The 22,537-nt window shown below is 53.4% G+C and overlaps 1 protein-coding gene across 2 annotated transcripts in view; it reads right to left on the reverse strand.

Moving 5' to 3' along the window:
- Nucleotides 1-17,228, reverse strand: part of SLC23A2 (solute carrier family 23 member 2) — a 126,859-nt gene extending 109,631 nt beyond the window's left edge. For both annotated transcript variants that reach the window (XM_055129985.1, XM_055129984.1), the window contains exon 1: nucleotides 17,086-17,228. The gene's annotated coding sequence lies outside the window, so the exon portion shown is untranslated. The remainder of the gene's footprint in view (nucleotides 1-17,085) is intronic.
- Between the last annotated feature and the right edge of the window lie 5,309 nt (nucleotides 17,229-22,537).

Below are 22,537 nucleotides of genomic sequence, written 5' to 3' on the forward strand. Positions count from 1 at the left end.
CGCGGTTTTGGATTTCTGTATAAAGTCCAGGGAAAATTGTGCCAGATGCTGGAACCCCAATTCCTAAAGCTGTCTCTGGTTCCCGCTCATTCCACATCCACCGGTCTGCAGAGACATGGGCACCCGGGCCGAAAACCCGGCCGGCCGGAGCAGAGCCCCGGCCCTGGCGGGGGCTGGCCCTGTATCCCGCGGCTGTTTCAAGTTCAAAGCACACATTTTTTTTTTTTTCCTCGCACCAAAAGTTCATACCTTCTCAACGGACCCACAAAATGTCGGACACCAGGCCGTCTCCCGGAGGGGAGAGAGACCAAGAAGGAAGGTTATTTCCTCTGTTAGCCGGCGCAGGATTTTCTTAATGCAAAGAATGACGATGTCTTTCAACGGTTTCTGGCTTGGGAGTCAGAGCCAGCAGTGCTGGGGACCACGTGGAGCTGAGGCGCAAACCCAGGACTCGCACACAGACATGCACTCGGCCCACGGAGACACCTTGCAGCCTCAGCTTGTGTTTTACACACATTTCTGTAGTTTACTGGGGTTGTAGAACGTGACTTTTGTCATCTTCAGCAGGTTTTTTCTTATTCACTCTTAACAGCACCTTTTAAGTGAAGAGCATGAACCACACAGCCTATCTTTCTTAGGGGGCCACACCTGGTGGTACTCAAGGCCTACTCCTGACTCTGTTCAAGGATCCCTCCTGGCAGTGTTTGGGAGAACGTATGGGGTGTCGGGGATCGAGCCCAGGTCACCTGCATGCAAGTCAGGCTTACCTGCTGTGCTATCTCTCCAACCCAAAGACTGTTTTTTTCCATTTATACCACTTCAGGGAATATTTTAAATTTTGTTTATTTTGGGGGTGGGGACCCACAACCAGTAGTGCTCAGCAGCTATGCCTGGCTCTGCTCCATAACCCCTGAGTCAGCATCCTAATCTCTCTCTCTCTCTCTCTCTCTCTCTCTCTCTCTCTCTCTCTCTCTCTCTCTCTCTCCCTCTCTCCCTCTCTCTCTCTCTCTCCCTCTCTCCCTCTCTCCCTCTCCCTCTCTCCCTCTCCCTCTCCCTCTCCCTCTCCCTCTCGCAGCTTTTTTAAAACTAGAAAATTCCAAGATCAGAGAACAGTCACCATCACATCCTCAGATAAGTATTTTCAGTCAATACTATTTGAAATTAACAGTCTTCCCCTTAAAATTGAGCCACTGAGACCAGAGAGCTAGAACAGCAGAGAAGGCACCTGCCTTGCAGCCCATCTGACTTGGGTCCCCAGCACCCGAGATGGTCTCCTGAGAACTGCCACAGGAGTAATAACTGATGGAAAGCTAAATTCTGATGACACGCAGACACAGTCCTGGTCTATCTGTGGGGAGGGGTGTCTCCATTTTTATGGAAAAACTACAGGACGTAAGAAGACTAGACCCATGGGGCTGGAGCGATAGCACAGCGGGGAGGGCGTTTGCCTTGCATGCGGCTGACCCGGGTTCGATCCCCGGCATCCCATAGGGTCCCCCAAGCACCGCCAGGAGTAATTCCTGAGTGCAGAGCCAGGAGTAACGAGTAACTTACCCCTGAGCATCGCTGGGTGTGACTCAAAAAGCAAAAAAAAAAAAAAAAAAGACTAGACCCTCTCCTCAGTATACAGCAATCCCCCTGGGAGTCAGAACTGTAGGTGGTGACTTTTCACAGGCTTTTCGCTCCCTACACATTCCTAACGCCAATGCACTGTAGTTTTTATTAGACAGTAAGCTTAAAATTCATACACATATGCAAAATAGGTCTCTAAAATAATTCTGCAGAGTGCCGGAGAGAACAGTACAGGGGAGGGGGAGGTTTAAGGCACTCACTTTGCAGCCCACCAACCCGTTGAGTCCCCAGCACCATCAGAGGTGAGTCCTGAGCAGAGCCTGGAACAGCCCTTGAGCAAAGCCAATGTGACCCAATTTTTTGGGTCACCACCCCCCGCCAATTTTTTTTTCTTTTTTGGGTCATACCTGGCGATTCACAGGGGTTACTCCTGGCTCTGTACTCAGGAATCACTCCTGGCAGCGCTCGGGGGACCATATAGGATGCTGGGAATCAAACCCAGCTCAGCTGCATGCAAGGCAAACGCCCTACCCACTGTACTACAGCTCCAGCCCCACTAATATTTTTTCCCCGGACCAAATTTTTTTAAATACAAATTTTAAAGTAAGTTGCAAGGACCAGGTACGTGATTCGGCAGCTGTCACATAGTGAAGCCCTTCGGTTCATCCCCACTATAGTTAGAAAAACAAAAAAAAGATTTGCCCATAATGCTTACGTTGCAACTATCTTTCAAAAAATTTAAAGAGGAAGCTGGGGAGATAACATAGGGGCAGTGTGTTTGCCTTACAGGCAGCTGAGCAAGTTTCACTGCAGCCCATATGTTCCCCCTGCCCCAGCCATGAGTGATCCCTAAGCACAAAGCCAAGAGTAAGCCTTGAGCACTGCTGGGTATGGCCCCAAAATGAAACAAATCGAATCTCAGTAGGGAGGCTGGAAATACAGCACGGGGGAGTAGGGTACTTGCATGCAGCCAACCTGGTTCGATCCTTGGCATCCCAGATGATGCTCCTAGCCCTGCCAGAGCCAGAAGTAAGCCCTGAGCACTGCCAGCTAGAAAGAAGTATCTGGCAGCTCTCCGGGCTGAGCACATGCTTTCCAGAGTGCAGGCCCAGGCTGGAGCCCCCAAAAGCACCAAGGAAAGTCCCAGTGGAGGCACAGGAGTACGCCAGGTACACCCCCAAAAACTCAAACCAAAAAGGAAAATTAAAGATGCCCTTATCAAGCAAACAGCACAGCAGCCAGGGCATTTGCCTTATAGGCGGCTGACCCGGGTTCGATCCCCAGCATCCCATAGGGTCCCCCAAGCACCGCCAGGAGTATTCCTGAGTGCAAAGCCAGGAGTTGTTACCCCTGAGCATCGCTGGGTGTGACCCAAAAAGCAAAAAGCAAAAAAAAAAAAAAAAATGCCTTTATCTTTCCCTTCACATGTGTATTCCTGCATTACAAATGGACAGTAAATGGGTCACGAAAATTGAGATTTCACCCATCTTCCTAATTTCCTGGGGATCAAAAGCATGGTACCACGTACATCGTCCGACCAAAGGTAACGACCGTCCCAACTAAAGGAACATGAAAGTCTCCATGTGCCCTTAATGAACGAACTGCCTCTGCTCACAGGTAAGCGCTGGGAACGTGACTAAGGTGAAAACACTAGGTTTTTCTGTGCGGCACCTCCAGAATTTTCTAAAATCCTCTCAGAAAGTGTGGCGCGCGCACACACACGCGCACACACACACACACACACACACACACACACACACACACACTTGCCACAGACTTAACATCCCCTAATATCTTTAGGACAGGACACCAATCCCAGCTCCAGGCCCTCTGCCAATAACCCGAGCGTTCCTTCTGACAGCGAGCTCACATACCATCCCACTAGTACTCTAACGTCCCTCTCTGGGATTTTCCTGCCTCTGCTTCTCAAACGCACGTCCTTTCCTATAGTGAAAAAGGCAGAGGACCCGAACATTCCTGAGGGATGACACGCTCTCTCTGGGGAGCCCAGGCTTCTGGCTTTCTCCACAGCCCAGGGGCAACAACAAGCACCCAGGAGGAAGCCGGCAGTGAAATCATTTTATTTCTCAAGAGTCCAACGTCAGTGATGCTATTACGAGAAAGTGCACAAACAGACCTTCGTGTTCCTCACAATGATCGATCCAAGGCTTCACACGGGCCCGGCTACAACCACCAGGCTGAGCCCTGCGTGCTCCAGCCCCGGTACAAGGACTTCCAAAGTGGCAGAGAGAGGGCTGGAGGAACAGTACAGTGGGCAGGGTGCCTGCCTTGTATGAGGCCAGCTCAGGTCTGATCCTTGGCATCCCATAAGGCAACCCCCCAAGCACCACCAGGAGCGATCCCGGAGCCCAGAGCCAGCACTTAAGCCCTGAGCAGCGCCAGATGTGGCCCCAAAACAAAAACAAAAAAAGACAGAAATGGGTTCGATTCTTTCGTCCCTCTCTGAGAGCCCGGCAAGCTACCAAGAGTATCTCGCCCATACGGCAGAGCCTGGCAAGCTACCCGTGGCGTATTTGATATGCCAAAAAAGAGTAACAAGTCTCACAATGGAGACGTTACTGGTGCCCGCTGGAGCAAATCGATGAGCAATGGGATGACAGTGATACAGAATGTATTTAGCTGACAAACAGCCATGTTTCTGGCTGCACGAATGCTCAGTCAGGATTCCGATCAACTGCACGCCAATCTCTATAAGACCAGTCACTATGCATCTTCTTAAACTGGCCCTTCAGCTAACTTGAAGGCTGTTTTCCAAACCAGAAGATAATTGCCCAAGAGAGAGAGTAGAAAAGCCAATTCGGTGAGCTGGGACCAAAAAATTTATTTACTTTAGTGCCAGGGGGTGAACCACAGCCTGACACAAAGAGGCATATGCCCCAGTGCTGAGTCATGCCTTGGTCAATTTCTTTTTTTTAAAGGGGGCAGGGGGAGGGAGGGAGGAGAGTACAGAGGGTAAGGTATTTGGCCTTGAATGCCTCTGAACATCATTCAATCCCTGGCATCGCATGTAAGAATGGAATGGAATAGGCTGGGAGGGACATACCAGAACATTGCTCCCAACAAATGTTACTTCTTAGCCACACTGCCTAGATTGAGCTACAGATTCGGTGTCATCAGTATTCTGATCCCACCTGGGAGCCAAAGCAAGCGTACAGCCTGTAAGGTGCTTGCCTTGCATGTGGCCGACCCGATTCAATCCCCGGCAGCCCAGAGGTCCCCAGCACTACTGCCAAGTGCCAAGTCAGTGTGTGGCCCCAAGATTTTTTTTTTTTAATCCCCATCTGGCTTTCTGGCAAAATTTGAAAGACTAATTCTACAATTCAAATGGAAGTTCTTGAACCCAAATAACTAAAACAACCGTGAAAAGGACCAAGAGTGGAAAAATGAGGTCTTCAAAGACAGTTTAACACTGATTTGTACATAGACAGAATTGATATAACTGAGAATCCCAACATACATCTAAACATTTATATCGGATGACTAGGACGTGTGGCTTTCAACAAGAGTTTCAAGACAATCCAGTGAGGACAGAACGGCCTTTTCTATAAATGGTGCTGAGACAAAGGGAGAATCCACACACTAAGAACAGACCTAAGAAGGTGACACAGGGAGGAAATCTGTGACCCTGGATAAGGTATTGGTTTCTCAGATATGACATCAAGAACACAAGCGGCAGGGAAGAGGGGTGATACCGCAGAGAGGGAGCCTGCCTGCCTTGCATACAGCAGACCCAATTCGATCCACAACACCCTACATGGTCCCCAAGACCTGCCAAGAGTGATCCTGAGCTCAGAACCAGGATGAAGCCCAGGGCGCTGCCAGATGTGGCCAGAAAAACAAAAATTTTAAAAATTTAAAAAGAGCAAGAGAGAGAAAAAAAACAAGGAGAAAGATGAATGAGACTATATCAAATTCAAAACTTTCCTCCTGTTTTCAAAGTAAAAGGACACATATAGGACAGGAAAAATCATTTGCAAATTATATCAGACAAGGGACTTACATGTAGAACACACTGAGAAACCTTACAACTCAATAAGTGAAAAGAAACTATTTTAAAATGGGCAAGGACCAGAAAAAGACCTTTTTCCAAAGATGATATACAAAAATACCCAATAAGCAAAAAAGAGATCTGCTTTGTTCCCCCAGCCATTAGGAAAATGCAAATAAAAGCCACCACACCACCCCCACTTCACACCAGGAGGAAGCCTGATGTAAAACCGGCAGTGACCAGCCTCGGAGAGGACCTGAAGCTGCCACCCTCGGGCAGTGGGACACCCGCCATGGACAGGACTGACGGTGCCTCCAAAGGCTAAGCCAGAGCACCCGTCCTGCCCAAAACCCCACTCCCCCAGGTTCACGTGAGAACCTGAAACCTCAAGACACCCTACAGGGATGTCCACAGCTGGGGCCAGAGCCACCGCACAGAGGGTAGGGCGCATGCCTGACAAGCCGCCGACCCAAGGTCCGATCCCCAGCACTGCACCTGCCGGGAGTGATCCCAGAGCACAGAGCTAGGACTAAGCCCTGAGCACCGCTTATGTGTGGCTCAAAAACCGAAAACAATGTACACAGTGGCCAAATGCAGAACCAACCCAGTATCCATCCACTGAGTAGCAGAGCAGGTAACAATGCCTGCTACCCTATGCGTGAATCATGGAACCCGCTGATGAACAGCGGGTCCCAAAAGGCCACAGAGCCAGTGATTCTGTTTCCACAAGTGTTCAGATAAAGCAAATTCATCGGACTGGTGAAACCAGGGGCTGGGGAGTGACAGTGACAGCTATTAAGTAGCACAGCGGGTAGGGCGTTTGCCTTGCATAAGGCCAACCCGGGTTCAATTCCTCCATCCCTCTCAGGAAGCCTGGCAAGCTATCGAGAGTATCTCGCCCGCACAGCAGAGCCTGGCAAGCTCCCCGTGGCGTATTTGATATGCCAAAAATAGTAACAAGTCTCACAATGGAGATGTTACTGGTGCCCGCTCAATGAGTTTGGTGCAAATCAATGAGCAACGGGATGACAATGGTACAGTGAATTAAAAAAAAAAAAAAAACTGAGTTACTCTACTACATGAGTACACTGAGCGCCACCCAACCACCCTGGTGGCATGGGATTTGATCTCAAAGTTGTTTTCTAGTTAATCTGCGTGATGATTCCCTTCCTGTCCCTCTCACAGAGCCAAGAGTTGAGTAAAGAGCCTTTCCGACTCGGGGCTGCCTGGAAAGCAGCAGTGCAGGATGCTACGGCCTCTGTGGCTTTCTCCCCAGCCCGTCCCCCAAGCCCCGAAACAGGACAGGAGGGTCACAAAAAAAAAGGAAAAAAGGAAAGGAAAATTAGGAAGCAAATATCAAAATACAAAACTGACAGAGACAAGTGTATATTCGGTAAGAGACTCACACTGAGGCAAACCTACCGATGGGAAAAGGTGAGTCAAAACAGTCTGGAGTACTCGCTTTGGGAGCTGACTGGCACCTATCATTCAAGCAAACTGCAAGCGTGGGGTCTCAGGATCAAAGACAGGATGGCTGGGAAGGGAAGCGGGCGCTCCCGGGGAGCCGGAAGCCCCGAACCCACGTGGTCTGCCACTGGCAAGATGAACCTAGAAGAATCCCTACCCCACCCTCCCTGCCCCACCCCGCACCTCAGAGCATCTGAGAGCAGCCCAAGGTCTCCCCGCTCCCAGGGCAGCCTGGGGCCCCACGGCACAGGGCAGGGAAGCTCAGGAGCTGACCCATAACCAGCAGGAGGCACCATCACTGGAAATAGGGGGGCGTGTGAAGGGCCCCTCAAATCACACGGGGTTGTCAGGAAGCAGGTGCAAAAAAGCAGAACCTTCACCACAAAAAGTAAATAAATAAAAAAGCAAATCCTCAATGCTGCACGCAGATCCTGTCCATGTTCACAGGGACCAAAGAGCAGAGGAAGAGAAACCAGACCCCACAGCACCAGAAAGGAAGCGAGTTTCCAGAGATGCAAGTCAGAAACACACACACACACACACACACACACACACACACACACACACACACACAGCACGCGCGCACAGCCCCTGAGGTACTAAGGAACAGCTGAAACAGCCCTGGAGACTGCAAGGAGGCAGCTGCATGCCCAGCATCAGGGAAATGGGATTCAGTGGGCAAAGTTTCCCATAAAGGGAGTGACGCGAATCGGCAATGCAGACTTCCAAGGAAAGGGGCCAGAGAGATAGGACAGCGGGTAAGGGGCTTGGCTGCCTTGCAAACGGCCACCCTGGGTGAGATCCCCAGCAGGAGCTCTGATTCCTGAGTACAGAGCCGGGAACAAGCCCTGACATCACTGACTGTGACCCCCCCCCCAAAAAAAATATATGAGAATATTTGAAACTTGTAATCAAAACACAAGTCTGAAGCACTCAAAAGGTGGAAGCACACCCTCTCAAACAGACCGAGAACAGCGCCTTGACTCCAGTGCTGAGGAAAACACGTTCCACAGTAAACAGAGCACCTGTATTTCTGGAACAAAACATAAGACTTGTGAGCTGGGGAGAAAGGACACGGGTGAGGGGGTCTGACTTGCACGCACCGGTCAGGAACAGCCCCAGCACCACCAGGTGTGGTCCAAAACCCCAAAGGAAACAAAATCCGCATGTTTAGACAGATCTTGATTTAAGGGGCCAGCGAGGTGACACAGGGTTAAGGAACTTCCCTTGGATGCCAAGGTCCCTGCTGTATCATGGACACCACCTAGTGCCCGAAACACTGAGCATCGCTGGGTGCGGCAAAGGAGGACCCCAGCGCCAAGGGTACCACAGGGCCCCTGCACCGAGTCCATGGTTTTGGTGCCGATCACCAGATTACCGTCACCATCCACCTACCACCCCCCAAAAAAAGAAAACCTCTAGTTTAAGACAGTCATACTTCTATCACTCTGGAAAACACACTGTATTTGCCATACCCTGCTTCAGGTTTTGTTGGGGTTTGCTGGGTTGTCTTGGTTTTTGTCTGGGGGGGGGCGGGTGGGCACACCAGGCAGTGGTCAAGTATCATTCTTGGCTCTGCTCGGGGGATCACTCCAGGGAGGGCTCAGCAAGGCCACCTGGGATGTTGGGGCTGAGCCCAGGCCGGCCCCACGGAAAGCAAGCACCTACCCGCGGGGCGATCTTTCTGCCCGCCCCCCCCCCCCCGGCCACCCATACCCTTTTCCATGAAGCAACATCTTTCTACATAACAAAATATGAACTCGGAACATTTTCAGCACTGATCCCACTTACACTATTGCAAAACCGGAGCAAGGGTGAGCCAAAGGTTCCCCTCGGGGACGGGCAGCCAGTATTCTCGGTCACCGAGGAGTCTAGGGAAGGGGCATGGCGGGTTTCCACTATACTGTGGATGCCAGGGAGGTGCCAAGGGCTCCCCCGCCAGCACTGGGGAGCAGTGCGAATCACCAGGCTCCCCGCACAGCTTCTGAATGAACCCTCCCGGAGCGGCACGGAAGACAGGTGGGAACCCGGCCCCAGGCAGCACAGCAGCAGCCCGGGGCGGGGAGAGGCAAGAAAGCCAAGCTTGAGGCGGAAACCCCAACGCCGAAGGAAGGCGGGAGACTGCGCTGCCCGCAGGGCTCACCGCCAGAAGCAGCAGGTTAGAGAAGACATCCAGTGTGGCCATGCCTGGGCCTGGGTGAGAAAGCGCTGGGCCAGCAGGACCAGGGAAGGAGGCGTGATGAGGGGACGCCGTGCGTCTGCACAAGGGCCCGAGGGAGGAAGCTGCCCTCACAGACAGACGGTGGAGGAGGAGAAGCCTGAGCTGGAGACGGGCGGGTGGACAGGGCACACGGACACTGGCAAGGGGGGAACAGAGGGAACAGAGGGGTCCACACCAGGGTGCCAAGCCAGGAGCCAGGCATGAACTACAGGCTGGAGGAGAGGAAGGTAGGAGAAAGTCAAGTCCCACTTGCCCCTCAGCCCCCTGGGGGAGCACTTCATGCTTCCCTGAAGTGTTTTCTGACCAGGCCAATCTCAACAGCCGCCCTTGGAATCTGGGGGGGCGGGGAAAGGGCTGCCGGACAAAACTAACCCACAACCTGTGTCAAAGAATCTTCGGAGGGGAAGGTGAGGAGGGGGTGCAGAGCAATAGTACAGAAATTAAGAGCAATCCGGCTTGATCCCTGACACCCCATATGATCCCCTGAGCACTGCCAGGAGTGAAGATTCCTGAGTGCAGAGCCAGGAGTAACCCCTGAGCAATGCTGGATGTGACCCAGAAAAACTTAAAAAAAAAGAACTCAAGGGGGCTGGAGTGATAGCACAGCAGTTAGGGTGTTTGCCTTGTACGCGGCCAACCCGGGTTCGATTCCCAGCATCCCATATGGTCCACCGAGCACCATCAGGAGTAATTCCTGAGTGCATGAGCCAGGAGTAACCCCCTGTGCATCGCCGGATGTGACCCAAAAAGCTAAAAAAAAAAAAAAGAACAAAACTCAGAATTTAGAAAGTTGACCAAATTCCTGTGAGCACTGATGAAAAGCAAACCATAACCACCAGGCAGACCAGCTGTCAGACTAACAATGACGCTGAGGGGCCGAAGAGGTAGCACGGTGGTTAAGGCCTTGAATGCTGCTGACCCCGGCTGGATCCCTGCTATTGCATATGGTCCCCTGAGCACTGTGTGAGGAGTCACTCCTGAGCAGAGAGCAAGGAATAGCCCCCGAGCACTGCCAGGCGTGACACAACCTCCCCCATCCCCAGAAAAAAATGACTTCAAGTACCCAGCACAGAAGCAACCAATGCCCACGGCTGACCAGCCACTGGAGGCTCCTTGTCGACTCCTCCTGAGGTCCCTCTCTTGCCCAGAGGCTCCAGAGAACTGCCTCTCAGGAATCCGCCCTTGCATTCAACTGCGGAGATGAATTTGAAGATTTTCCAAGTGGAAAATTTCACGTACACGTGAGAGAAGTGGCTGTCGACTTAGGCGAGCCACCAGCTGCCCCGTGAGACGTCCCAGGGCAACAGACAGAAGCAAGCCTGAAGAAGGAGGTGCTTAGGGCAAAAGCTCAAGAAAGAACTGCAGGTGAAGGCGGCTTTCGTAACGACTGGCCCGGGCAGCCAGCAGACTGAGGCCCAGGACAAGACTGAACTCCTTGGGGACCCGAGCGATGGCATAGCAGGTAGAGTACTTGCCTCGCACGTGGCCCACCACCTGAGTTTGATGCCCAGCATCCCACAAGGTCCCCCGCAAGCACCTGATTCCTGAGTGCAGGGCCAGGAGCATGCCCTGAGCACGGCTGGGAGCTGCCCCCAAAACAAGGGAAGACTGAATCTCGCTGAAGGCCACTGCAGAGCTCGGGGAGGCCTAGAGGAACCCGGACTAGTCCAGCCGGAGCAGGAGGCGAGGGCATGACCGACAGAAGAGCAACCATCAAAGATGAAGGGCTCACAACAAATCTTGAATGTCCTAAATAGGAGCCGCTGTGACATGAATCTGTTCGGCGCTGTCTTCATTACGCCTGAAGACCAACCCGGGCCCAGAGTAATAGCGCAGAGGCTCACAGCAGCGGCCTGAACCGCAGGTCCCCGGGGCGGAAAGGCTGAACAGCCCCTGCCGACAGCCCTGGTGGTGTAACTGCTGGTCCACACAGGTAACGCAGGACAGGAGCCACTCTGGACGTGGGCGTAGGAAGGCTGAAGGCGGCTGGCCTACACACAGCACCCGCCTGGCAAACGCAGTGTCGTGAGTTCAAGCCCCCACTCGCCACTTGTTCCGAGCTGGTACGGGCAGCCCCCGAAGTGTGAGCCCGGCAGCTGTCTGTGGTCCCCAACAGCACAAGCACTTTCCTGCCACACCACAGCCGAATAAAGGGCACGATGGGTGTTGGAGCACTGACTGGAACCTAACCACAAGCAGCTTTGTAGGGTCGATCTCACACCGATTCAATAATACAGAATCCAGGGTACAGCTCCTGGTAAGCACCGCCACTCAAAACCGCGCACACCAGGGCCGGAAAACGAGGCCTGCCCAACATGTGTGAGCACCCAGCGAGCCCTGGCAAGCACCCCAGCCAGAACTGGTGAGGCTCAAAGAGAATGCAAGCCCCGAGGGCCAGGGCGAGAGTGCAGGGGGAAAGCACCAGCCCTGCGTAAGGCCAACCCCGGCTCAACCTCCAGGACCCCGATCCTTTGGTGCAGAGCCAGGAGTAAGCCCTGAGCAGTCAGGTGTGACCCAAACCCCCACATCCCCAAAAGAGGGAGGCAAACCCCAAGGAGCACATGAACAAGCACAACTACAAGAGTGTCAATCTCCGGGGCTAGAGTGATAGCACAGCGGGGAGGGCGTTTGCCTTGCACGTGGCCAACCGGGGTTCGATTCCCAACATCCCATATGGTCCCCCAAAGCACCACCAGGAGTAATTCCTCAGTGCACAAGCCAGGAGTAACCCCTGTGCGTCACCGGGTGTGACCCAAGAAAAAAGAAAAGGGTCAATCTCAGGGACAACTGCAGCCAAGTGAGTGATGGGGACCCCCAAACCCTCCCCACTCACCCCTGGGAACACCAAAGCCAGGTGTGTGTGTGCGTGTGTCCTCTGGTGATGTGATACCATCACATAAGGGTGAAAGGGAGGGAGGGAGAGAATTTTTGTATATGCTATGTGCACATCATGTCTAGCATACTACATAGAATTTAGGGGATTGTCAAGGTCATTTTTCACAAATTCAGACTATTTTCTTTTTTTGTGTGCTACCTTTAGATTGTAGGCCTGCAAATCATCCACCCCCAGTGATGCCAGTCAAGAAACAATGGGAGTCAGGGAGAAGGCTCAGTGCAGAAGCCCCGGCTCCACCCCCAGAAACACCTGGACAGAGTAGGGAAAAAAAAAAAAAGGACTGATTTGTGAACAGATGGAATGGCCCTTTGTGGAATAAATTTTCAGAAAACCATGGAGACCACAAGATTTGAGGTCAGGCACTGCCTGAAATCAGGGGGTTGAAGATGAAGAACAGTCAAGCAGTGATCTTCAACCGCTGGCCAGGAGGTATAAAAAGAAAAACCTGACTGGGCTGGAGCGATAGCACAGCGGGTAGGGCGTTTGCCTTGCACGCGGCCGACCCGGGTTCAAATCCCAGCATCCCATATAGTCCCCTGACCAGGAATTACTCCTGGTCCCTCAGGAGTAATTCCTGAGTGCAGAGCCAGGAGTAACCCCTATGCATAGTCAGGTGTGACCCAAAAAGCAAAAAAAAAAACAAAACCTGAAAGCCAGGGCTAGAGAGACAGAAAAGCACATGGCTGGCCTGGGTGAACCCCCAGCACTGCAAAGGGCTTTCAGACGGTCCCTCCATATGGTTCCCTGAATTCCCCAAGAGTACCCTGGAGCGGGGGCTGGAGCGGTAGCACAGCGGTTGGGCTTTCGCCTTTCACGCGGCCGACCGGAATTGATTCCTCTGCCCCTCTCGGAGAGCCCGGCAAGCTACTGAGAGTATTGCCAGGCTACTTGCAGAGCCTGGCAAGCTACCCGTGCGTATTGGATATGCCAAAAACAGTAACAATAAGTCTCTCAATGAGAGACGCTACTGGTGCCCGCTCGAACAAATCGATGAGCAACAGGATGACACTGACAGACCCCAGAACAGAGAGCCAGGAGTAAGCCCTGAGCACCAACAGCTGTGGCCCCAAAACAACAACAACAACAACAAAAAAGGTTGAAAACCACTGGTCTACACCTTGGTTAGCAGCACAGGATATGTGCTGGGGTGCAGGTGTATAAAGGCTATAGAACTCTGCTGCAGAGGTAGAGAGCACTTCTCATTAGCAAAGCCCTACAAGGCCCTGGTAACACCAAAAAAGGAAAAAGGATGTCTCCAAGATTTGCATTCCTGGGGCTGGAGCAATAGCACAGAGGGTAGGTAGGCCTTTGCCTTGCACACAGCCGACCCGGGTTTGATTCCCAGCATCCCATATGGTTGGTCCCTTGAGCACCGCCAGGGAGTGATTCCTGAGTGCATGAGCCAGGAGTAACCCAAAAAGGCTAAATAGGGGCTGGAGTGATAGCACAGCAGGTAGAGCGTTTGCCTTGCACGAGGCCGACCAGGTTCAAATCCCAGCATCCCCTATGGTCCCCTGAGCACCGCCAAGAGTAATTCCTGAGTGTAGAGCCAGGAATAACCCCTGTGCATTGCCAGGTGTGACCCAAAAACCAAAAAAAAAAAAAAAAGCTAAATAAATTCCAAAAAATTTTAAAAAGGAAAAAAAAAAGATTTGCATTTCCGAGGAGGAGAACACACGTGTACACACACCCCCTTTAGCACTACACTCACTCTGTAGTATCAGAAGCTGGAGTGATGGCAGCACAGCAGGTAAAGCACTTGCCTTGCTCGCAGCTGACCCGAGTTCTAACCCTGGCACCACAGATGGGTCTCATGTCCCACCAAGAGCGATCCCTAAGCACAGGGCCAGGATTTGGCCCTGATCACCACCCAAATACAAAAAAGGTTAAACAAGAAAGAGAGAGAAACAGTTCCTGGGACCTGCGTTAGCAGCCACTTTCATTCTCGTGCTCCCCGAGTCTTCCTCCTCCTTCACCACCTGCTCACCAGCAGCGGCTCAGCCGCCGCTCTGTCCGTGACCACGGCTCACCATACACCCCAGAGAGAACAGGGAGAAAGCGCAAGCCCTGCACGTGGGAAAGCCCAGTTTGACAGCGCCAGGCCCCCCTGAACCACAGGGGGCAACCCCAGAGCGGCCCAGCTGGCTGTGGCACAGGGAAAAAAATGAGAAAAAGCAAACAGAACCACTATTCCCAGGCACAGACGCACTTTCTTCACCCCTATATTCAAAGATGACTCAGGCTTTCCCTTTCTGCCCTAACCCTGCAGCTTCTCCCCCAGTCAGCCTCTCCCCCAGAGGGTGTCTCTCACGGGACAGGGAATCTCCCCGCAGAACTGCGGAGCCCCAAACACACGAAAACCTGTCAAAAGCCTAAGGAAAAGTCAAGGGCAAGAGGAACTGCATTGCTCCTCTATCTAGAATCAGCTGAATCTGGCGCAGAACTGTTTCCTAGTAAAGGAATCAAAAGGCAGTCCAGACTTCGTACCCTTCCGCACAGCAGGGTGTGAAAATGAATGAATGAGGTTATCTGGCATCGGGAAGTAGGACGTGGGAGGTTTTATGGGCAAGGCCTGGAAACAGGTTGGGGGAAGGGCTGAAATGTTTAAAAATGCAGAAGCCCGGCGGGAATAAAGAAGATTTTTAAAAAGCTTTCATTTACAAGTACAAAGCCCTATATAATTGCAAATTATTATTGCTGACTTTTAATTCCCTTAACCAAGATGGGAAAATTCCTCTAGCCCATGCCAGAAAGAAATACGCAAATGGAACTCGGTCTTTCCAGGCAATGCCAGCATTTCCAATATGCAAAACCAAGGCCTTTGGTTCCTGAACGGCAAGAGAAGCTGGGAGTCCTGAGTCAACAACGGTTTGCTCAACCACTGTCCTGATGCCAGACTGATGGCATCAGAAGGCGACGGCGGCGTGCGCTTGGTCCTGGGACCCCCCCTAAGTCTTGTGCAACACAAATGAAGCCCACTACACGTGCACACTCAGAAAAAATGAGGAGCATGGCAGTGAGAAACACTTAGCCAAAGCTTCTCCAGATTCTAATTCTAAGACACTTTATAAACACTTGGAAACATCCTAACACTACATTCCATTTAATTGTGCTACAGTCAAATAAAAAAAAAAAAAAACCACCAAACCATCCAACTGGGCCAGAGTGATAGTACAACGGGTAGGGTGCTGAAGGCCAGCACAGGTGCCAACTCAGGTTACAGCCTCAGCATGCCCTACAGTTCCCGGAGCACCACCAGGGGTGATCCCTGAGTGCAGTGCCGGAGTAACCCCTAAGCATCACTGGGTGTAGTGCCAAAACAAAAACATCAACAGAACACACACACACACACACACACACACACACACAAGTGTCTCACACCATCTAAAAGGGGGTGGGGGAGGGCACCACAGTCAATCTGAAAAGTTCTGGAAATCCCTATTTTCTCACTAAGCAAGAGAGTAGATGCCCTGGTAGTCAAAGCGCAAAGCTGGTGGCCATTTTGGCAAAGGAAATAGTCTAGAAAGCAGGTAGCTAGAGTTCAGGTCCTCAGGTGAAGCCAGAAGTCAAAGACACACCCACTGACACCGCCTTTACCTGCAAAGTCCACCAGAGGTGAACAGAGGCATCAACTGCAGGCCTGGGCGAGAGTGCTCAGAGGGGCTGGCTCTGCATGCAGGAGGCTTGGGTTCGATCCCCAGCATCCACCAGGTTCCCCTGGCAGCCCAAGATGGAAAATAACTAAGCGCAGAAGGAAATCAGAGACTGCTGATGCCCCAGAGCTATTAAATTTAGGGACAGAGGTAATGCTCACCTCCCCAAGGCAACCCCACCCAGGAATCTTCGGTGGAAGGGCCCAAATTGACCTGATTCGAACGCCTTCCGGGCCCAGGTGGGCCTGCTCACGTGCAAAGGCGGACGGGCAGGTGCGGCGGTCCGGCCCGAAGCATTCACATGCAAAAAAAGGGAGCGAGAGAAAGCCTGGAAGCAGCCGCGGGCTCCAGCCGCTCGGCCCGGGCAGAAGAGGAAGAAACTGGATGAGGCGAGTCACATGGCCTGCTAATGACAGCTCAGACCAGGCGGTCCCCGGACGCCCTCGGGACGCCGGGTCCCGCGTCCCCGCACCTCGCCGGCCTCTCAGCACCCGGGTGACCCAAGCGTCGGCGGGGCCAGCATCCTCCTCCCGGCGGCCCGGCCCGGCCCGGCCCGGCCGGCGCGAGTCTCCGCCGCGCCTCCCGCGCAGCCCCGGCCGCCCCCGCCGGGAGACCCTCCACCTGCCCTCGCCCTCGTCTCCCCTCTGCCCGCCCGCCGAGCCTCCCCCTCCGCAGGCCAGGCTGGAGGCGCATCCTCGGGGACCCACAGCGCCCCAGGCAGGGGGGGGGCGTTGGGGAGGGAGGGAGGGAGAGAAGGGGCCACCATTCAATTCTGCCTTCAGGGGAGTCAGCCTCGCCCAGGGCCAGTGCCCCTTCCCGGAAGGGGGGCACGCGCCGAGAGCCCGCGACCCCCGGGGTCGGAGCGAAAAGAAAGGCCCTGGGGTCGGAGCAGCGGCTTCTCAAAAAAAAAAAAATGTATTTTGAATGGCTTTCGCACAGCCTTTGTAGGAGAGAAGGCAGGAATGGAAGGGGCACCGCTCCGGGAGCCCCGCTCCGGGGTCGGGCACCGGGAGGCGGGGGCGCGAGGGAAGGGGCGCGAGGAGCACGAGCCCCGGGACGCGCGGGCGGGAAGCGGGGGCACCCGGGGACCCAGCCAGGCGCCCCGCGAGGGCGTGGGGGGCCGCGCAGGCCGCGCCGCGGGGGCCGGTGACAGGCGCGCGGGGGCCGTGCCGGGCCGACCTCGTGGGCGCGCCGGGCAGGGGCGGCCCCGGCGGCGGCGGCGGCGGCCCCGCGGCCCGGGCCCAGGGCGCGGCGCTCGGGCTCTCACCTGGCTGCAGCTCGCCGCGCTCCCGCCGTGCCGCGCCGCCGCCGCCGCGCAGCGCCCGCTCCGCTCGGCCAGCGCCGCCGGGGCCCGCGACAGCCGCCTGTAAAATGGCGCCGCGGAGGGGCGGGCCGGGGGCGGGAGCAGCCGCGCCGCCCGCCCCTCCCCGCCCCGACCCCCGCGCCCGCCGCGCCGCCCCCGCCGCGCCCGCCCCGCGCCCCGCGCCGCCCCCGCGCCCGCGCCGCGCCGCCCCCGCGCCCCCCGCGCCGCCTTCCGGCCGCCTCGCGCGCCAACCCCCGCCGCGCCCCTGCCGCCCGCACCTGCCCCCGGCGCCCACCTGGCCCGCGCGCCCGCCGCGCCCGCCCCGCGGGACCCCTGCCGGCCCCCGGGGAGCGGAGCGGTGCGCGGCGCCCGCGGGCTGTTCTGGTGGTTTTTTTTTTTTTTTTGGCCATGTCACTAGGTGGCAGTTACAGCGTCTGGGGGGTTTTTGTTGGTTTTTTTTTTTTTAATGCTTTTTTTTTCTTTTTCTTTTCTTTTCTTTTCTTTTTTTTTTTTTTTTGGACCTTTCGGGGAACGCGGTGCCTCGTGACAGTGCTGCGGACGGCGCGGGGTTCGGGACTCCTGGGGACGGCGTGGAAGGGCCGCTCGCGATGGGCGGCGCCGAAAAGTGCCCCCGGGTGATGCTGCGGGGAAACTGCGGGGACGCCGGGCGCGGGGCGGGGGGCGCCGGCGTGGCCCGTTCCCGCCCCCCGGACGGCCCGATTCCGAGGCTCGTGGCCAGGGTGGGGGCCCGGCGCCGAGTGCCCCCCCGGCTGCAGAGGCCCAGGTCCGCGGGCCTTGGCGGGGCCGACGAGGCGCCCCGGGGATGCTGAGCGGCCGCTCCTGCCGCCTGCCAGCCCTGCTGCGCCGGGCGCGCTCGAGACTCCGGAGCCCTGGCCAGACCCCCGGAGCCCGAGAACCGGGACCAGCATCTCACCTTCCATCTTGACACCATCATGTGCGCACGAGCGGATCAAAAACTGGGCCGGCCCCCCACGCCCACCCCCACGCCCGGCGACCGCGCCTGGCCCGGCAGAGGGGAGCAGATGTGCGTTGGCACGGGCTTTTCAGGCTTGCTCGGCAGTTTGGAGGTTGTCCGGTATGAAATGTATCACACACACACACACACACACACACACACACACACACACGCACGCACGCATGGGACTGAGCGTTTGTGTGCGTGAGCAGCACCCGTGCGGGTCTCATCAAACAGGGAAGCCTGTACCGGTACAGAGAGATTGTACCGCGGGTGGTGCCCTCGCTCTGCGCCAGCGCTGAAGCGGTGCCTGAGGACAGAGGCAGGAGTAAGCCCTGACGACAGCTGGGTATTCCCCCCAAATTCCTAGGGAAAAAAAAAATAGAGAAGTGGGGTAGGTCCTGACTTTTAGTCGCACTTTTGTGCAGTCTCACTTATTCTCAAAACACTTGTTCAGTTCCGCCCAGGAGTGGAGATTGTAAATCCAGCCTTTGGTACCCAGGGGAGGGCCAGGTGTCTTGACCCAGTTGAAGATGGAGGTAATAAGGGCTGAAGATTCCTGGGGCTCACAGAAAACTTCACTCTGCTCTATCTATCGCTTTTCTTCACCTCCAAAGACCTTTTGCCATCCAGCCTCTTTCCGTTTTGTTGGGGAGAGGGATGCCTATGTCAACTGATGACCACCGTTCTGACCAGGGGGGAAGCTGATTGCTGTGTCTTCATTTTCCCTCATCCCTCCTGAGACCTTTGCAGATTTTCTGTCCTAAAATAAACTTTCGCTCTCCCAGCCGTCCGGCCTCATTTCCTTCCCCTCTTCCCCATCACTCCTTAGAAGTTGTCACTCCTGCAGCTTTCTCTGATGTCACCAGTGACCTTCTAGTTGCCAAATCCCATTGCCAACTGAAGGTCCCTGTTTGTTCTGGATGGCTCTGTAACATTTCATCAACTTCCCTTCTCTATTGAAACTATTCTCGGGGGACTAGAGCAATAGTACAGTGGGTAAGATGCTTACCTTTGCATGCCCCTGACCCAGGTTTGATGCTCAGCACCCTTTTATATATCCTCTGGGGGCCCACCCGAAATGATCCCTGAGCATAGAACCATGAATCAACCCAGTCCGCCACTGGGTGTGACCCAAAAAACAAAACAAACAAAACTGTTCTGATGATGATTGCTCTGAGTCTTGCATTTCTACACTCCCCTGCTACATACCTCTCAGCTCGAGTTCCCCGGTACTCACTCCTAGAATTACCAGTTTCCCTCACTCTCCTTTCTCCCCATCTTTTCTCCTGCCTCTTGCTCTCTGAATTTCCATCTCCTTAGTCTGGGTCTGCAAATTCTCTCCAGACAAGGCAGAGACCAGTTTCTGAACTTCTAGACACATACTCCCAATGGTTCCTGAGACCGTTTGCCTGCCACCCAATACTGCCCAGGGATGTTAAACGGCTCCATTACTAACTCCTGATTGTCTTCCCACAAACACTTCCCTTCCAGGCGCTCTCATTTGGCTCCCAGAGCTCTGAAGTTGCTTTTGACTCCTTGGCCCTTGGCCTGTGCACACCACCTGTCTGTCTGTGTGGTGAATCCAAGCCAGGAAATGTGTCTAAAGTTCTCTTCTCCAGTTCCATCATTCCAGAGCCTCCCTGGCTCTTCCTTGTCCTGTCTGAAAAAGCTTCTGTCTGGCATCTTGGCCTCAAGTTATCTCCCCCAGCCACCCCTTGTTATCATCCCCAGACAACAAACCACCTCGCACCCCTCAAGGTCTCCAGCCCGGCAGAACTGAAGAATCTGTGAAAGGAAACAGAATAAAGGCTCTTCCCCAGGAAAACATTCAAGAACTTTCACTAGTTAGTCCCTAGCTACTCCCTTTTCTTGTTTGTTTCTTTGTTTGGGCCCACACCTGGTGATGCTCAGGGATGACTCCTGGCTCTGCACTCAGGAATCATTCCTGGCCGTGCTCAGGGGACCATATGGGATGGCAGAAATCGAACATGGCTTGGCTGCATGCAAGACAAGCGCCCTACTTGCTGTACTCTCTCCAGCCCCCCAGCTACTTCCTTTTTCTATTTGTTTCTGAACAAAGTACTGCTTTTTATGGACTGTCAGACTAGAGTTGTCAGCGGAGTTAAAAAAAAAAATCAGGGAGAAAATGCTTTGAGTCAGGTTCTTGCCTTGCACAGTCAAACCAGGTTTGAATCCTGGCACCACATACAGCCTTCTGAGTTCCCCAGGAGTGATTCTCCAACCAGAAATAAGCCCTGAGCACCACCAGGTGTGGCCAAAAACCAAAACACACACCCACACCACACACACCACGGCACCAATTGAGGACTGGAGAGATCAACCAAGTCCTAAATCAGGAGTAATCCCAGCCCCACCCCACCCCGGGCACCGGGTATCCTGGTATGACCCCAGAACAAGAAAGGGAGGGAGGGAGGGAAGGAGGGAAGGAGGGAGGGAGGGAGGGAGGGAGGGAGGGAGGGAGGGAGGGAGGGAGGGAGGGAGGGAGGGAGAGATGAAAGACTGCTCAGGCAAGGGCTTGGATGTTGCACTTCCTTGCATATCTAAGGCCCTGGGTTAGAGCCCACCTCCCACGCCCCAGCCCCAGAAAAAGCTTGTTTGAGACAAGGCCATGCTGCCCTCTTGGGTCTTACCATGAAGATTATCTACTGTTCTTCACTGGAATTGGTCATGATTACACTTCTGGGAAGGGCTGGTGGTTTGGTGATCAAAGGATTGACCTGAGTGATTCCATTTTGGACCTGTTGTTTCTTTTTTTTTTTTTTCAACAGGAGATGATTCAGATTTCTGCAGAGTTCACGTGAGGATTCAGTGAGGTCATTTATACAGTGATCAGGCACTGCTGGAATACATGGGTGTTCATTTTAAGTCCTGAGTTGAGTTTTGAGACCATACCTGGTGGTGATCAGGAGTTACTCCTGGCTCAGTGCTCTGGGATTGCTCCTGGGGGTGCTCAAGGCACCAGGAAGCGCCAGGGTCCACATTCAAGCCTTGAGCACAGAGCTTGTTCCGAGCGCAAGAAGCAAGTTCTCTAGAGACCCAGTAATAGGATCACTCTTACCTCCCCTCTTACATCCTCTAAACTGAACCAGCAGAGTCAAGAATATTTGGTGACATGGAAAATTAGAAATCCCTGTTGTTTTCAGGCTACAGCGTTTGTTGGGGGGTGGGGGGATCCAGATGTGGGAGGGGTGTGTGTAACATGATTGCAACTTGGAACTGTCACTATCTTCTTGCTTTGCTTTTTTTGTAGTATTTACTTCACTTTCTCTGAACTTCACCATGAGGGTCATTAAACAACTATTAAAATGATAATTTTATTATAATAATTTTGTAATATACTCCAACTAAGGAAAATAATGAAATTGGAGGCGGGAGTAAGATGTTGCTTAAAGGGAGTTCAAAGATAGTGTTTCCTGTCTTCAAACTAACAGCACAAGTGCATCACAGGGGTCAGGCTAACTCCTGATCTAACCCAATAGATTCTCTTCACTTGGCATGTATCTACAGGGAAATACAGAACTACTGAATTTCTTACTAGGTCTAGGTCTTTAATGATAGAAGAAAGCAAAACAGTAGTTATCTCAAGGTTCTTCTAACCTTGAGAGGGGCTTACAGCAGAGCAAGGACTTTCTACCTCTCAGTGTCAAGAGAACTGACCCTTTCTAAAGCAGTCTCCAACCAAGAGAAGTCTGGGTTGGTGGCAGCAGGGAGGGGCCCAGGACCTGCCTGGAGTGAGTGTGTGTGTGTGTGTTTGTGTGTGTGTGTGTGTGTGTGTGTTTAAGGATGCTCATTGTAGCACTGCTTGGAATAGCTAAAGAATTTTTAAAAACATGGTCCCCCGAGCACCACCAGGAGTAATTCCTGAATGCAGAGCCAGAAGTAACCCCTGAGCATCACTGGATGTGATCCAACAAGCCAAAAAGAAAAAGAAAAAGAAAAAAACAATTTTAAACAATTCAAATAGGGGCTAGAGAGATAACAGAGCCAGGAATAATCCCTGAGCATTGCTGAGTATTACCCAAAAATAAACAATTAAAAAAAATAATAAAGTAAATTTAAAAAGAGATACCAAAAAAACTTCCCCAATTAGTAGTCTTCTTTTAATTCTTCCCCTTACTTCTGACCCTGGCAGCTACTAATATGCTCTCTCTCTTTCCCTTTCTCTCTCTCTCTGTCTCTCTCTCTTTATATATATGTATATGTACATACATATATACATATATTTAATACGGATTAATATTTAATACATATTAAATATATGTATATTCCCAGTTCCTACCGTGCAGTTTTAGTTTGGAAAGGTTTTTTTTTTTCAGGCCACACCTGGCAGTGCTCAGGAAATCATAAACTGTGATGCCAAGGATCAAACCAGGGTCGACCATACGCAGGGCAAATGCCCCCCCACCCACTCATTGT

The sequence above is a fragment of the Sorex araneus genome, chromosome 3 (genome assembly GCF_027595985.1).
Source record: "Sorex araneus isolate mSorAra2 chromosome 3, mSorAra2.pri, whole genome shotgun sequence".
Classification (NCBI taxonomy): Eukaryota; Metazoa; Chordata; class Mammalia; order Eulipotyphla; family Soricidae; genus Sorex; species Sorex araneus.